This window comes from Grammomys surdaster, unplaced genomic scaffold (assembly GCF_004785775.1).
Source record: "Grammomys surdaster isolate TR1022 unplaced genomic scaffold, NIH_TR_1.0 128, whole genome shotgun sequence".
Classification (NCBI taxonomy): Eukaryota; Metazoa; Chordata; class Mammalia; order Rodentia; family Muridae; genus Grammomys; species Grammomys surdaster.
Window position 1 is genome coordinate 4,585,205 of NW_021604586.1, and position 14,961 is coordinate 4,600,165.

Genomic DNA, 14,961 nt, shown 5'->3' on the forward strand with positions numbered 1-14,961 from the left:
CGGTCTTTATTATTATGTTTTTGATGCCAGGGATATGGCATGGCTTCCCCGTGCCCCTCCTCCATAAGTCCAGCAAGTATTCACGGCGAGCTATACACCCACATTGAGGTGTGACTTCCAGGCCTGAGTCTTAATGGCTCTCTCCTGGGACCTTCCTTGAAGACCCACTCACCTGTCTAGCTCAAGTCTTTGTCGCAAGCCTGTCGTTCACACCCACGCTACCAGCCTCAAGTCTCCACACCCCTGTGCTGTGTATATTTCGGAATGATCCAGGGGAAACTGAGTCCAGGGCAGGAAAGTGGAATTCCTGTGGTGGATACACAGGTATTCACCTGCCTACTTTGAACCATCACTAAAGAAATGCAGTGATGTTTCAGACCCTGGCTTTGTCAAGGCCACAGTGTTAGGAAATGGATCGAACATTCTTCAGAATTCCAACAGAAGTGGACAGATGGGCAGGATATAGCCCATGTCTCACCCTCCCGAGACAAGATGGGACCTGGCCTGGCTTGAGCCCCCAGGTCTTCGTGTGAAGTGGTTGGGCATTCCTGGGCCAGCACTTTGCGACTGACTGCCTGCCTGCCTGCCTGCCTGCCGTGTCTGTCTCCAGGCGTGAACCAGGATGAACAGAAGTGCCTAGCCACTGGAGCAGAACATTTGCTGTGGTCTCCAGCTTCATAACTCAGCATCTTATGTCACTTTCCCTGCCCTGTCCCTTCCCTGGGGCAGGGAGCAGACGCTTTCACATATATATGTGCACATATATTTGGTTAAAAATTTTCTTCCCTTGATCCCTGATTTTCTTTGGGGGTTCCCTGGTACCTTCCAAGGCTGATGACATGCCCGTTAGCTGTTCATCACCTCCCGTGAATCCCAACAGACTACTCCCTGAGCTGCCAATGGCCCTATGTCCAGGTTCTGCCCTATGGAGCAAAGGGGCAGGGCTGTCTCCTCTCATGGTGACAAAGGAGGTACGAGAACCCCTGTAGATAGCAGTCAGGGTCTTTGAATTCCTCTTCTGGATGGCGAAGGACCTGGGCTAGTCAAATGCTCGTGCTAGTAGATGTCAGCTTGTCTTCTCGGCTTCAACTTGCCTCAGAGGTTGGTTTGTTCTTTCCCACTAGTTCTGATCTAATGCCAACAAGGCAAGGGACCTCGATGTCCCCATGTGCCTATGACTCCTCTCCAGGTTAGACGGTTATTCTCACTTATGGCCATAGTGAGAACCTTGGCTTAGGGGAGTCACAGGCCACAGAACAAATAGAGCTTCTTGACTGAACATCTCCAGTCAGTCCTGAGCTGTCCTTAGCGAGAGAACACCAGTCACGGGGGTGGGGGTGTGGTGCATATGGGAGACAGGCCAATGCCCCTGTCACCTGCTGTACTGAGGTGGGCATTCCTCATAGCCTCTGAGAACTTGGGTCTGGGCCTCTGGGCCATGGCTTCTCTCTCCATCCTTCTTCCCTAGTGAGGTCCCCACCTCGCTCCCCTGATTCCAGTAGCACAGTCTTCTGATGTTAGGAGCAAAAAAACTACCTCTAGACTTACAAGAACCCTTAGGTGAGAGCCCCTGAGTATTTTCCAGTTGCTCTCAGAGCCACAACCTGCAGGAATCACCTGGGGAGCTCCCAACATGGCCGTAGGGGTAGCTCATTTGTAGAGGGCTTGCCTAACATGCATGTGGCCCTGGGTTCCATCACTAGAACCTGATAAACTGAGATCCCAACACTCTGGAGATGGAGGAAAGAGAGCTAGCCTGGGCTACAAGAAAAAGTCTCAGAAAAAGAAAAAGTGGGTGAAACAGATGTGGTAATGTCCTCAACCTCATCCAGCCTGGAGTCTGACTCAGCTGGGCCAGGTAAGGCTGGAGAGAGACATCTAGTGTCAGGAGCTCATCGGGCAGCCAGGCTGGTAGGGCTGCACTGAGGTGCATGGCTGCTTTTATGTCGAGGTGGAACTGAAGCTTCTGGAAGCTTCTGCAAGGGACCCTGGGTTCTAGAGGAGGAGGGTCACCTCTCCCTGCTGTAGGAAACAGCTGCAGAGACGTTGAAGATCAGGTGGTACCTGGGGAAGTCACCTCAGCATCATCTGGTGCTTTAGGACAGGCAGAGGGCAGGCTGGGAATCCTTGGTCAACATCCTGGGTGGGTGGCTATGAAGTCAGGTCCCCTTTGAGTTCTGGGACCCCTTCCATCTGCATGGGCAGTGGACAGTTGTTCCCATCTATCTCCCCCCCCCTTCACCTCTATGGATTATCAGCCTTGGGAGCAGTTTCCTGTGTGCCATTCCAAAGGACCCACGTCCTTCCTGTGTCAGGTGCAACCACCCTTCCCGACATTAGACTCTGAGGACCAAGGAGAACAAAAAACAGGCGTCAGGAGGCCCTAGAGGCTGCCATGATAGACAGGCAGTCTAGAAAAAGACTGAGAGGGCTAGAGAGATGGCTCAGCAGTTAAGAGCACTGACTGCTCTTCCAGAGGTCCTGAGTTCAATTCCCAGCAACCACATGGTGGCTCACAACCATCTATAATGGGATCAGATGCACTCTCCTGGTGTACTGTGTACTCACATACATAATAACTTAAATAAAAATCGTAAAAAAGGAAGGAAGGAAGAGAGGAAGAAAGAAAGGAAGGAAGGAAGAGACTGAGGAAGTTCTGGGTGTGTTTAACCCAGGAAGGATGAAGACTGAGAGTCCGGTCCGCTTCCTTCCCTCTTCCCATCCCTTTAGTCCTGGTTATCACAGAGCCCCATTCTGTACTCTGCCTGCTCCTCTGGTAGCCCAGAAACATGGGGGAGCTGTCTGCTCTGCTGCCCCTGGGCACTCAGCATGAGGGCCTGGCTGGCTACACAGCAGTAGCCTCCTGCAAGGGCATAAGTGGGGAGGTGAAGAAGGCCTGTTTGGGGGTGCAGTGGATGACAGCACCCATCCTTAGAGGAAATCAGCTGCCAAGGAGCCTGAGAAGCCACCATGGGCTGTGCGGGGAAGGGGGACTGGCTCTGTCTGTGGAGAGGAAACTCTTGGAGTGCACCCCCCCACACACACACACGTACACTGCAGTGCATAAAACAGTGTGTGGCACTGAGAGAGGGCAGTGGTGACTCCTCTGTAAGGGACCTCAGTAGCAGCTGTCAGGAGAGTGGTATAGGAGCCCAGGCCCCTGCTGACCTGGGCTAAAGTCTCCACAGCTGGATGCAGCCTCAGGAAACTGCTCTGGCTCTCTCAGACTCAAGGATCAGGCTTAAGGTTTTGATTCTGAGTAGTGTCCTATGATAGCCCAAGCTAGCCCCAAACTCTCAAGGGTAGTTAAGGCTGCCCTTGAACCCCTCGTCTTCCTGTCCCTACCTCCCAAATGGTAAGGATTAAAGGTGTTTGTTTAAATACTTGTTTTTTCTTTAAAAAAAAAAAGAAAAAGCTGGGTTGTGGAGGTGTACACCTTTAATCCCTGCACTTGGGAGGCAGGGACAGGTGGATCTCTCACTTTGAGGCCAATAGGGCATTTTTTTGATTAATGATTGATGGGGCAGGCCCAGACTCTGGTGGGTGGTGCCACCCCTGGGCTGGTGGTCCTGGGCTCTGTAAGAGAGCAGGCTGAGCAAGCCAGTAAACAGCGCCCTCCATGGCCTCTGCATCAGCTCCTGCCTCCAGGTTCCTGTTCTATGTGAGTTCCTGTCCTGGCTTCCTTCAAAGATGAGCTATGATATGGAAGCCAAATAAACTCTTCCTAGCACCCAGGAGGTAAAGGCCAGAGTTCAGTCTTTAGTTATAAAGTGAGTTCAAGGCTAGCCTGGGCTACATGGGACATTGTCTCAAAAAAAAAACAAACAAACAAAACAACAAAAAACCAACCAACCAACCAAACAAACAAACCCCAACCAACCAACAACAACAAAACCAGGACCTCAATAGAGGGAAAGCCACAGAATCAATGGGCAGGTCCTCAAAAATGAAACCTTTTAAAGGATTCCATAAAGAACATGAGAAGGGGCCTGGGAAACGACCCAACACACAGGTCAGGCAGCTCGTAACCCTCTGTGACTCAGCTCCAAGGGTCAGATGTCTCTGGCCTCCAGAGGCACCTGCATTCACATGCAGACATATACACCCATGTAGAATTTAAAATAATAAAATTGATTTTTTTTAAAGCAGAGGTGGGGAGAAGCCTGTATGGAAAACCCCTTTTCAATTAAAACCAAACAAGACTAAAGAAAATGGAAAGAAAAGCCACAGGCTGAGACTCAGTGCCAGCAGATCATCTATCTGATAAGGGGTATGTGCCACAATATGTAAAGGACTCTCAGAATTGATAAACAAGGAGAAGGTGCAGAGAAGGTTCAGTGGTTAAAAGCAAGTGTTCCCCTCCTAGAGGACCCGAGTGATTCCCAGCACTCAAACTGCCTGTGGCTCTATCTCCAGGGCATCTGACACCTCTGGCCTCAGTTTGCTCCCACATTCACGTGGATTTTTTTTTTCTTTAAAAGACAAATACCCATTGAAAGCCTAAGTTGTGGCTATGGCTCAGTGTGTAACACAGCCCCTGAGCAAGCACAAGGACCAGATGACAGAGTGCCTTCAGCATACTGGAGACCTTGGGTTCTAATCCCTGTACCCCAAACCTACCCAGCAACAACTGATGAATGAGGTGAAAGGTTTAGGAGACTCTACCCCAGGGAATAGATTCAGATGACACCAGGCAGAGGGGACACTCCACACTCTCGATGAGGATGAGGGCAGAGCTGTCCTGTGGGGTACGGTACTGACATACACAAGTCAACCACAAAACGGGGGTGGTGGGTACACCCGTCACCCCAGCACTCAGGAGCTGGGGCACGAAGAACAGTAATTTAAAGCCAGCCTGGGCTATGTGAGAAGCTCCTTTCTTAAAAAACAAACAAACAAACAAACAAACAAACAAACCGAAGGCTAGAAAGATGGCTCAGTGGGTAGAGGCATTTACTGCCAAGCCTGATGACCCTGGGGTCAATCAGTTCAATCCCTGGGGAACACATGGCAGAAAGAGAAAACTGGGTCCCCCAAAGTTACACTCTGACCTTCATGCACACGCTGTAGCAGTCATGTGCTCATACACCACATATAAACACATACATGTACAGAAACACATGCACAGAAAAGGGGAAAGGAGACATTTGGTTCAGGATGTGGGCGTGGGTGCTGGGGATATGGTACAATCTCTTAGGAAACAGTTCTACAGATTCTTCTAGAGTCCGAAGTTTGCTTATCAACAGCTCCCAAAAAAAACCAAAATAACAAAAAACCAACCAACCAACCAACCAACCAACTAACCAAACAAAAACATCTATGCATCTAGGCTCTCCCAAAGAGAATGCCCATGCTAACTCACGAGGTGTGCTTGGTTAACCTTCTCACAACAGTTTGTTATGCAAACGACCACCGCCATCCATCCGAACTTTACAGTGCTATCTCAATTCGCTCCCGTTGCTATGAGAAATCAGGACCAAAGGCAACTTGGGGAAGAAAGGGTTAATTTCGTTTTACAGTTTATACTCCTGCTATCAGCCAGGGCAGGAACTCAAGGCAGGAACCTGGAGACAGGAACTAATGCAGAGACCATAGAAAAGTGCTGCTCATTGGCTTGCTCACCAGTGTGCTCAGCTTGCTTTCTTGTACCATCCAGGACCACCAGCCTAGGAGTGGCACCGCCCACAGTGGGCCGAGCCCTCCCACATCATCAAGAAAATCTCCCACAGGCCAGTCTGATGGAGGCAATTCCTTACTTGAGGGCCTGTCTTCCCAGGTGTGTCAAGTTGCTAATCAAGATGAAACACTATGAGTGTCTGTCAGGCAGCCAGGGAGGGAGGACTGGGGTGCTGAGACTCCCCTGCTCCCCTGCACACAGACCTCAAAACACTGCCTGATGGGTATGGAACATGTCCATGATCCCCACTCAAGGGGCAAGCCAATATCTCAAGTCTAAAGCTAGCCTGGGCTATATGTCTCCAAAACCAAAGCAGAATGACCCTCCTATACCCTCTAAACTCATGGTGCTCAGGGAAAAAAAGCCAGACACAGAAGGCCTCAGAGTGTGTGATCCCACTGACAGGAAGCATCCAGAGCAGGCAAATCCGGAGACAGCAATCGGATTAGTGGTTGCCAGGGCTGCAGGTGGACCAGGGAAGGGCAGCAAGCAGGCTGGGAGAGCCGTCAGTTTATGGAAATTACTGAATCGTGCACTCCTAACAGGCAGTTATAAGGTATAAAAGTTAGTCGTGTGTAATATAATGACCACACCAACGAGAGCTACCAGAACCTCCAGCAGAGCTGGACCACCGGCCAGGAGGAGGCAGGAGGGCACCGTGGGTATAAGAGAGGAAAGGGCTGAGAGGCAGCAGCTGCTCTGGAGGAGGGTGTGGGGTTGGCATGGAGGAGAGATAAAGGCAGGGATACCCAGGGGTCTTAGACACCTAGCTCAGCTCAGGGTCATGTAGTGATCGGGAGTCAGGTCTCCTCCAAATCCCAATCAAGAGCTCAAGCCTCTCTCTCCCTCTCTCCCTCTCTCCCTCCCTCTCTCTCTCTCTCTCTCTCTCTCTCTCTCTCTCTCTCTCTCTCTCTCTCTCCTCTTGTTTCCTCTCCTCTCTGTCTCTGTCTCTCTGTCTCTCTGTCCCCATCTCTCTATCTCTCTCCATCTCTCTGTCTCTGTCTCTCTCTGTCTCTCTGTCTCTCTCTCTCATTCATTCTTGGCTCTTCACTACAGATGTGGCTTCCCACGTCTCTGTAAGTCAAGGTTCTGGAGGGTGTTGGCAGTTTGGAGTCAGGCAAGCCTTCCACCTCTGGAGCCACTAGACCAGCAAGACAGAGCCCTAACATGGGTGAGCCTAGGAAGATGGGATGGGGATGCCAAGCTGAGGTGTGGAAGGGGCAGGCAGCAGGGTTTGAAGTTAAGGCGGAGGGCAGGAAAGATGAGAACCCCAAGGTTAGCATGCCGGGAAGCCAGGCTGGCAGCCCAGGGCAGAGAGCATAGGCAATGGGTGCCATGGTCAGCGGTGGCCAGACTCTGCACAGCCACTGCAGGGCTCGTTGACTGGTGCAGGTAGAGAACCACCCCAGAGCAGGTTCACTTGCTGCCTGGACGTACAAGTGAGATGACTACAGGAAGAAAAATAGGTCTGGAAATGCAGTGGGGTGTGCGCCGACTTACAGCTCTTGGGAGCCATAAGATGTCCCACTGGGGAGCCAGCCACACATGCATTCCCAGCACCCAGGGGAGGAGAGATGACAGCGACAGGAGGACCAGGAATTCAGGGTCATCCTAAACTACATAGTGAATTTGAGGCCAGCCTGGGCTACCTGAGACCCTGTTTTAAAAAGTTCCCAAGGTCATCCTCAGTTACATAGTGAACTTGAGCTATCCTGGGCTACCTGAAATCCTGTCTAAGAAAAGTTCCCAAGGTCATCCTCAGTTACATAGTGAGTTTGAGGCCAGCCTGGGTGACCTGAGATCGTGTTTTAAAAAGTTCCCAAGATCATCCTCAGTTACATAGTGAATTTGAGCTATCCTGGGCTACCTGAGATCCTGTCTAGAAAAAGTTGCCATGGGCACAGAGTCCTGACCTTGGCATGTGCCAGGCAAGGGCTTTGTACTCAGACACACGCCCACCGCTTTGCTTCGTTCTTGGTTTGTTTTGAGCACATATATCTCTTTCTGTATTTTTTTCTTTGTAATTTCCTTGTACTGGAGTGAAATTCATATCAAATAAACTCAAGGGGCCGTTGAGTTGGCTCTGCAGGTAAGGTGCCACTCCTCCAGACAACATGAGTTTGATTCCTGACACCTACACATGGAAAAAACCCTGAGTGCCACATGTCTTCTGATCTCCACATGCACACTGTGGTCCACATGCATACAGCACACACAGAGAGACACACAATAAGTAAATGGAAAATTAAGTCAACAGTTTTAAGGGGGAGAAAGATCCCAGAGTTGAAAGAACAAAACAATGAGTGTCTTATGGCTACAAGAAAGAGTGGCAAAGCTCTCTCTCCCCGTCCTGCTGTGGAAGATCCCTGTGACTGTCCTTCAGTCAGCACAAGGGAGAAGGATGTGGGCCTCTGCTCCACCTCTGTGTGGGAATACAGCTGTTCTGGAAGCTTCTGTGAGGTGCAGCGCACTTGCTGGCTTCTGCCTGCCTGCGCCTCCTTCTGTGGCCTAAGACTGAGGGTGTGCTATTTGCCCCAAGATCAGTTAGAAGCATGGGAAACCACGATTCTGACATATTGAGAACGTGTCCAATAGAAGTGACTGAAGTTTGTCCAGGACACTGGATTCCATGACATCAGTACATTCAAAAGCAAATGAAGGCAATGTCACACACGGCCACACTGAACTAATTCCAGAAACTGCTTACACCGACTTCAGATCAGCACTAAAGGGTGCTCCATAATAAATGGTATTGAATGTTGGATGTGGGTAGGCTCTGAGGGGGGACTTCCAAAAGCAAGGAGTTTAGGGGTGAGGCCAGGGTGAGGACTGTGGAGAAAGTGACTCTCTGAGAGGCTCATGTGTGGGTACGTGTGGTGGCGGGATCCGCCCTCTAGGTGTGGTGGGATCCGGCTGCCTCCTGACGTCAGTCCTGTGCTTCCTTCAGCCCACAGAATCCTCTGGGAGTTAACGAACTCACATTGCTCAAGTCAGAATTTGGGAAATCTTAAGCTGTTGTGACAAGGACAGGAGCTCTGCCACCTGAGAGGGGGTGGCCTTTGCAGGACTGTCTTCTTGCTCGTCTGTCAAGGTGTCCTTGAAGGACAGCTATGTCATCTTTCACCTGGCCACACCTCCACAGAGAACCAGGTACAAGAAAGCCTTGATGGTCCCAAGCTCAGGTCAGAGCTTGCATCCAGTCTGGCATTTCTGGGAGGATCTCGAGAGACTGTGGACCCGTGAGCTCAGGGCACCAAGTACAAATGCTGCCAGGCCCTATGGCTAGGTCTGTTATCTGAGCTACTCAGGAGTTTGAGGCAGGAGGATGACAAGTTCAAGGCCTGCCTGGGTTGCAGTATGAGTTCAAGACTAGAGTGAGTTCAACTTAGCCAGATTCTATCTCAAATTAAAAAGTGAAAAGACGTCAGGATGGAGCTCAGAGGTAGGGAGAGTGCTTGCTACGAAACTCCCAGTTATGGAAAAAGCAAACAGATCAGGAGACACTCCTCTGTGAAGAAGTCTGTCCTTAGGCTAGGCAGGACTGGTGGGAGGGGAGGAGGGAGGGCCCCCCAGACCTGAGCTGTACAAAGTACGTTGTTCCAGACTCCAGACTCTGGTCAGGAGCTTAGGCAACTTCATGTGTTCCCAACTCAGTGTGTGTGTGTGTGTGTGTGTAGTTGTGTTCCCAACTCAGTGTGTGTGTGTGTGTGTGTGTGTGTGTGTGTAGGGCATCCAATCCCAGGCAAACTGGATGCCAGCCCAGCCCAGACCTTGGTGAAGTGCTGGCCCGGCAGCTTCAAAGCAGACACCATGGTGTACAGACATTGCTTGCCCTGGCCTGGGAACCGTGCCCAGGGACAACCACAGTGCTGGCATTTTCCTCTCTGAGAACTCAGGGTGACGGCTGCACCCCTTCACAGAGCAGTTCTGCCCTCCAGGCTTGGGGCCAGCACCCCGGGGATGGTGCCAAGGGGGTGAGAGTGTCACATGCAACAGCAAGTGTGTGTGTGTGGGGGCAGGGAGCTATTCCCAGGACAGGAGTCTCTGGTGACTTAGGCTGCTGGGCAGGGGCTCAGCGCCCCCTCCCACAGGGCTACTGCGCTTGAGGCTTCCTGGAGTGTGAGGAGAGAAGAGAGGCTCCCAGCCTTCATCACATCAGTCTAGAAGTCTGAGAGCAAAGAGGCAGCTGCCAGGCCTTGGCCACTCTGTACTTCAGTTCAGATCTCTGGCACTTGGTCATCTGGCTGTCTACGTGTCCATCCACCCATTGTCTGTGACACTTTCCTTAGGTCCCTGCTGTGAGTGTGACTGCATCAGACTGGCTAGACAAAGGATTAACAGAGTCCCACACATCATTTAAGATTTACTAGAAGATACATTTAAAAAGTAAAACTAGGCCGGAGATATGGTGGTACACGCCTTTAATCCCGGCACTTGGGAGGCAGAGGCAGGCAGATTTCTGTGAGTTGTGGGCCAGCCTGGTCTATAGAGCAAATTCCAAGACAGCCAGGGCTACACAGAGAAACTCTATCTGAAAATACCAAAAACAAAACAAAACAAAACAAAACAAAAACAAAACAAAACAAAACAAAACAAAAAAAACAAACCACCACCACCAACAACAAAACCCAAAAAACCAACCAACCAACCAACAAAACAAAAACAAACAAACAAAAAACCCTGGGTATGTTAGCTCAGGCCAGTAATTCTAATATTCAAGAAGTGGAAGCAGGAGGATCAGGAACTCAATTCCAGTCACAAGAGACCCCTTCTCAACAAAACAAAACAAACCTAAGTGGCACGTGACATACACTGGATCACTGTCTTTCTTTAGCCAGGTCTGTCTGCATATCCTCACTAAGTAGGTCAATACTAGAAACATTGTTTCAAGACAGCTCTTTCCTCAGCCTCAAAACTGGTGTCTGCAGCAGCCAGCTACAGTCACAGTGTCCTAGTGTAAAGCCAAGCTTCGTAAGTGCCACGGGTACCAAGAGCCAGTGTGGGTCCGTGGACTCTCCTACCTGAGCTGATCTGGCCCCTACCTTATCACCTGGTGACTGGGCACAGCTCTTGGCCACACAGTGCTTTGTGGGAAAACCCTGAGCAATTTCCACACTGTAGCCACCAACTCAATAAACTGATAGAAGCCTGGCCTGGGCAAGCAGATGTGTCACAGCTGGAGCAGTGGACAGGGTTGTTGTTTGCTGGTATCTGGGAAGCACTTCCCTGGGGATGCAGTTGCTTTGTATACACATGTACACACACACACACACACACACACACACACACAAAATCAATCATTCAATTGTGTCAGAAGGCCCAAATCTGGAGAGTATTAGGCTGATAGTCAGGTGTTCTTTGTGATTTCCTGTGCTTGGAAAGACATTTCTTTGGTTGGTTTTGGGGACATAACAAACATTCTTGTTCTGGGCATGGTACTGCATAGCCCAGGCTGGCCTGGTTCTGCATAGCCCTGGCTGACCTTGTATTTGAGGCAATCCTCCTGCCTCAACCTCTCATGTGCTAGGACTAGAGGTGTGTCCCACCACATCTGGCTTATGTGGTTGCTGGAGAATGAACCCAGGGCGTCCTGAATGTTGAACACTCTACCAAGGGATCTATGTCCCTGGCTCTCTGTTTTGTTTTGTGTTTGAAAAAGGGTCTTACTCTCTCTTTGTAGGCCAGGCTAGCCTGGAACTCACTATACAGCCCAGGCTAATGGCACTCCTCCTGTGTCAGGCTCGTGAATGCTGAGATGACAGTGTTAAGCCACCATGTCCAGCTTGAGAATTATTTTAAGGTCTGCAGGTGCTAAGTCACCTCTGAGCACCTGGCACTAGTGGCCTCTTAGGAGTCAGAGGTGGCCACTCTGGCTTCTTACAGGTCCTGTTGGGCCTGTCTCCTATGTGGATAAGCCTATGTGGGAGCCCAGAAAGCCACTTCTGACTCTAGGGGACATCAGCACCGAAGGCTCTCAGCTATCTGCACAGGCTGTCCTGGAAGACAGTGAGTCCTGTGACATGAGCCTTGGCTGTCTGCTGGGGAGGAACTCAGAAAACCTCTGACTAAGGTAAGTGTTCAACTCCAGGAGCAAACGGATGGTGCGGCAAATGACCCCCACCCCCATACACACACAGGGCACTGCCAACCAGCAGAGAGAAGAAATGTGCTCCTTCCTTACTAACAGGGTCTCACTAGCTCCAGCCAGGAGGGAAGCAGGCAGAGATCACAGCAGGCAAGCCCGGACTGCAGCATAGCCGGCCCCTTTCACCGGTGTAGGTGGATGTGCAGTCTTTAACTTAAAAAAAACCCAACAAGGGATGGAAGAGACGGCTTAGCAGAACTAGGTGCTGGCTCTGAAGCCTGACGACCCGAGTTTGATCCCCAGGACCTGCATGGTGGAAGGAGAGAACCACTGTCTGCTCGTTGCTATCTGATCTCCACAGCACACCATGGCATTCCACGCCCCAAGCAAATTGATACATGCAAACTTTTCTGTTTAAAAGATAACAACATACGTGGTGGCCACTCTAACAAGATAAAGATGACGTTTCTTGGCCTTTGCTGGGAAGAGGTTCGGGAGCTCACGGCACTTGGCTGGGCACAAAGGGGAGTGAAGACCCCTGGAGGCTGAAGACAGGCACCCACATACCTTCTTGGACTCCCTGCACCCCTCTGGCCCTCCTACCTGTTGGTGCAGGAGCTCAGTGGCTGTCTTTAGTCTCAGGGAATTCGTTCAGGCTGGGGACAGTGGCTTGCTCTTCTGTGGTGGCCATCTGCCCTCGGGCTGCTCCCCGTCCCTCCTGGCCCATGTGGACTAAATGCCTGGCCTTTGCAGAGACGGGAAATTATCCCTAAGCCCAGGTCCAGCGTGGCATTGGAAGCTTTAATCCCCCTGCTTCGGATAGCCATGTCTGGCCCTGGGGCTAGAGGGGTGAGCCAATGGGAGCCCAGGCAGAACAAAGGGGCAAATGGGGAGGAAGATGAATAAAAAGGGACAGCCAGGTGTCTATCCCAGGAGAGGCAGGTGTGGGTATCTCATCTGAACCCAGGGCCCTTAGGAGAAAACAGTGGGGGTTTTAGGTGTATGCAGGGCCTGAGGGGACAACGTGTTGAGCCTGGAGTGGTGGGCTACAGAACTAACTGCATGCTAAGTGTGCATCTGCCCCTGAGCCACACCCACACCTGCTGGCCCGTGTGTCTGAACAGGCTGGTTAGTGACCAGCTGCCTAACTAGACAACATTTCCGAGCCAGCATCCGCCATGCGTCTTAGCTCCACACGGTGTTGCTCTCTCCGAGGCCCGTGGTGACTAGAGGACACGTGAGTAGCAGGATTCACAAAGATCCTTCTCTGCATGTGGCCAGCTGTGACAGGCTCCAGTGAAGGGCTGTGAGGTCATAGGACTGCCCTGGGAAAGGGAAGAGAGGTTGGATGCCGTAGGTATCCTAGTGAGACCGGGTCACTCTCAGTGAGGGCATAGCTAGAACATTCCATGCCTCCTCCTGATCTTGGAACCAGGATGCCAACCACAGAGGCTGTTCCCAAGCCTGTCCCCAGAATGCACCTGGACCTTGTGCTTTTGACAATGAAAGCAGCAATGGTAGGACATCTCCTCCTACTTCCTAGGAGATGGCCTGGAGCCAAAGGTGGCCAAGCCCACTTGAGGTGCATGAGAACCTGTGAAGGCTGAGGGAGCGAGCCAGGGCCAGGGTGCACCAGGCTGTTCTCTTACAACTGTGTTGAGAAAGGTCCCATTGACTGATGGCAGACCCCCAGGCCTTGATCCTGTAGTCCATACTGCAGATCAGACCAGCATGCCCTCTTGGTCCCAACTCTACTGTCCCTAACCCCAAGAGCCCCAGCTGGGAGACCACATACTCCTTCAGTGGCCATGGCCATCTCCCTCTCTCTCTCTCTCTCTCTCTCTCTCTCTCTCTCTCTCCCTCTCTTTCTCTCTCAACCTCCCTCCATGTCAGTCCATCCATCCACCCACCTATTTATCTATCTATCTACCAATCTATCTATCTTTTTTTTTTCCAAGACAAGGTTTCTCTATGTAGCCTTGGCTGTCCTGGAACTCACTGTGTAGACCAGGCTGGCCTCAAACTCAGAGATCTGCCTGCTTCTGCTTCCTGAGGACAGAGATCAAAGTGTATGACATCACCACCTGGCCCGAATCATTTTGTTGAAATGATTTTTTTTCTTTGAAACAATAGTCTCATCTTGTCTTCTAGGCTGGCTTGAACTCACTATATAGTTGAATCTGGCCTTGAACTCATGGCAATCCTCCTGCCTCAGCCTCCTGAGAACTAGAATGACGGATTGGAGCTATCATATGCATCTTAAAATACATTTTTTTAAAAGATGCAAGCAAACCATGGAGCTGTCAGAAATGGAAAGTGCAAGAGACGAGCCAGTGGCCCACCCTGGTACGCCAGCTAGGGTCCCCAGGAGCAACGGGCTGCAGAAATGGCAGGTGCTCCTCTCCTGAGACCTGCCTGGATGTTTAGATTCTGTGGTCACACATTATGGTATCTAGGGAATGCCTAACTCCACTGACCTTCTTCCTCAGTGGGATGAGCACAGGTGGGCTGTCCTCGGGGACAGGTTAGGCCTTTGAGGACTGTCCAACTTACTGTATGGTGGCCCCTATAGGATGATGGGTAGCCATTTCTGCCAGTGTGTGAGGAAGACCTCTCGACCTTGGTTCCTCCTCTCAGTCCTTGGAGGGAAGGGACCCACCTCAGTGGGTGGAGACAGAAGGCTCTGGCTAGAGAGCCCAATGTGTCTGGGAGAGGGTGATGGAGCCTGTGAGAGAGATCGGCTAACAATAGTCAGATGACCTCAGTTCTCAGCCTCTATGAGGCAGCACCTATATTGGCTGAACTGTCTGGGGATGTAAGGTCTTGCTGCAGCTGCAGACCCTTGGGGAGCAGAAAATAGTATATTAGCCAATACCATGTTCAGCGAGGGACTCTTGCTCTCCCACCCAAATCACTCCCAGGAGAGACAAGGTACTAAGGTTGTGATGGATAGACAGTCTTCTCTCCAGGATCTTGTTAGAGGTAAGTATTTAAAGAAGGCTGAGCAAGGATGCTGAGAAGGGATGTTGGACAAGGATGCTGGTCAGGAGGCTGGACAGGGATGCTGCAGGAGCTTGGGAAGGAAGGGGGCAGGGATTCTGTGTGTGGGTGTTAGAGAGGATGCTGAAGAGAACATTGCTTAGGGTGCTTGGTGGTGTGTGTGTGTGTGCTAGGCAAGATGTTGAACAGAATAGGAAGC